Below are 2,741 nucleotides of genomic sequence, written 5' to 3'. Positions count from 1 at the left end.
TGAATGTCTCATCCATGCTGAGCCAAGTGGCCTTTCTCAGAGTCTAGAATTTCTTATTTTCCAATAACAAAGCCTTAAATCCCTCAGGCAAAGTAGTCCTAGAAAAAATTTTTCATTATCGGCTCATTAGATGAATTTAACTCTGAGCTCTTGAAATGTATTTGTTTTACTGAGTATAAGTGATGCCTTCTAGAAGGTTTCCTCGGTTTTTCTGCCCTAAAAATGGTCAAGGTCAGGTTCTGATAAAGGTCCATCTTTTTTCCCTTCTTGCAGACTTATAAAGAAAGATGGAGAGTAAAAACCCCAGGAGAAGCCTTTTCTTGGTCTATCTGTGAGCCATAATGTTGTCTATTTATGTGTTTTTTAAATATACAGTGAAAAATTATTTCTATATTCAGTGAAATATATTAGTGTTGTGAAGAAGGAGGAACTCACTACTGTACTTAAAATTCAATTAGCTTGGCTGTAGGCTTGGTGTGAGATTAGCTTGCATAGTGATTTTTTTTCTCTCCTTAAATGCTCACATTTAATTCTCAACCATTAATATAAATGTTCACGATGAAGGAACAATAAATGCCCTGGAAACTTTTCTTTTTTTTAATTAAAGAAATTTTGCCCGTTTAAGGAAACAAATGTACTTGGGAAAGAAATATAGTACAATTTCATGCCCATTAAGCAGGCATGTACTCATGCTACCTGTGGCTCTTTTGGGAAAACCTCTCATTTGAACATTCCTAATTTCTGTTCTGTAACGTGTTATGCAATATTTGACTTCAGAGGGCAATTGTATGGCTTTTTTGGTGGGTGATTGCAAAGTATGCCAGTCAAGTCTTTGGTGGTAAAAACATTAACCCAGCATCATACAAGGGCATCTTGCTGAGTGACACCCTCGAGCCACAGCAGTTTCTTATTGGAGATTTACCCCTCCAACTTCTCTTATCTTCCAGGGCAGAAGCTCCAAGATTGCTCTTCTGATCGTCTAGATTTTCTTACACTTGGGTTAATTAGAAATCTGTCAGTCCAAATGTTGAATCCACAGAAATCATTTTAAAAGTGACACCTTTCAGGGAGCCCATGGAACAAGGAACTTATGGGGATGGTGGTGGGGGGAGGGGCATAAGGGCTGAGGAGCTGGGGAGAAGAGTGTTAACCTTTTGCTGATTCCTTTTTTTTTTAAACAGTCTTGAGGTTTTTTGTTTTTGTTTTTGTTTTTTTTTTACATTTATCATGCCATCAATTCATAAGGAATGGGTTCCAGCAGCTCAGGCTCCCCCAAAGTGTGCTTCTCTGGGTGGGGCAGGCTGATGCTTCCATTGACCCTAAGTAGCTTTCTCTTTGGCTTCCTTTTTCTGATCATTTTCCTTCATGCGCTTCAGGAAGCAGTCTCGGCCCTTTGAGTGCTTAATATGCTCAATACTTGCATTAATTCTCCTGGCAAGAATCTTGCCCTTAACTTGTTTGTTTACAACACTGCTAACAGCATGCTGGGTAATACGGTAGACTCTTCCAGTTTTGCCATGGTAATATTTGCGGGGCATTCCTTCTTGAACAGTGCCCATTCCCTTGATGTCCACAATATCACCTTTCTTATAGATTCACATGTATGTGGCCAAAGGAACAACTCCATGTTTCCTAAAAGGCCGGGAAACCATAGAGCGGGTTCCTCTCCTCTTCCCCTTTGTGTTGGTCATTTTGGCAAATTACTGGAAGATGGCGGTTGCGGCCGAAAGGCCCTTTTGCTGATTCTAAGGCCACCTGGGGCTGTTCTGTATGGCTGTTGTCTGTAAGGAGGAAAACATCACCCGGATTCTTCTTACCTCATGAGTTTCTGTTCATGAAACAAGAAGAATGATTCCAACTCTGAGAACCGACTTTACCCCTCAGGCGCTATGTTAGGAATTGGGCACTAAATCTTGTTTCTCCATCTACTGTGCATGCGCACAGTCTCTTATGCCTGGAATAAATTAGCAGCACTCCTGTCTTTACTCAGTGTCCAACACTGTATGAAAAATGACCTGCTCTTATAGAGAATAACTAAGCTCACACGGATGATGTATTTTGTTTTTGGAGAAAATAAAAAGCAATTTCTTATTAGAAGCCGAATATTTTTGTAAAGGTTGAATAGAATGCTACTTAAGAAAACTTCTAGCTGCTTAAATGTAGAATGTGGAGAAGAGTCAAATCCAGGAAGATCCTTTTGCTCTAGTGCCTATTTATTTTCACTGTATCATGAATTAGTTCTGTTTGATTTAAGCTTTTGTGTTCTGTTTTGTTTTTCTGACTTGGTACTCCTTTGATGATGGGAGTTATGTCAAACCTGACGACCCTCCTCTTTTCTTACATGTTTTTTCATTCGCATCGTTGCTCCCATAAAGGCAGCTTCATTCTCACAGATGTCTGTTCTTTATTTGTGCACTTGCTTATTTAGCAATTTGGTGAAGAAATGTTGGTATTTTCTTACACTGTTTTACCTCTTCTATCACTTTTCTGGTCTGTTGTTATTTTCTGCACTTTGTTGTTGATGTTCCTTTTCAAATGAAAATGTCCAAAGATTACGTGAGCTTTTTACCTAGTTCTTGCTTAAGTTTACGAGTGTTTTTAAAGAAGAATTTATTGTTTGTTTGTTTGTTTTGAGAGGGAGAGGGGTGGGGGGGTAAGGGGAGAGGGAGGGAGAGAATCTTAAGCAGTGTGGAGTTGGCTTGGGGCTTGATCCTGGAGATCATGACCTGAGCTGATAGCAA

At 39.5% G+C, this 2,741-nt stretch overlaps 1 pseudogene; it reads right to left on the bottom strand.

The window, feature by feature from the left end:
- Window positions 1-1,225: 1,225 nt before the first annotated feature.
- Window positions 1,226-1,694, bottom strand: LOC113927811 (annotated as a pseudogene).
- Window positions 1,695-2,741: the final 1,047 nt, after the last annotated feature.

The sequence above is a fragment of the Zalophus californianus genome, chromosome 7, assembly GCF_009762305.2.
Source record: "Zalophus californianus isolate mZalCal1 chromosome 7, mZalCal1.pri.v2, whole genome shotgun sequence".
NCBI lineage: Eukaryota > Metazoa > Chordata > Mammalia > Carnivora > Otariidae > Zalophus > Zalophus californianus.
The sequence above is the reverse complement of the archived record's forward strand: the minus strand, read 5'-3'. Positions and strand labels throughout refer to the sequence as shown.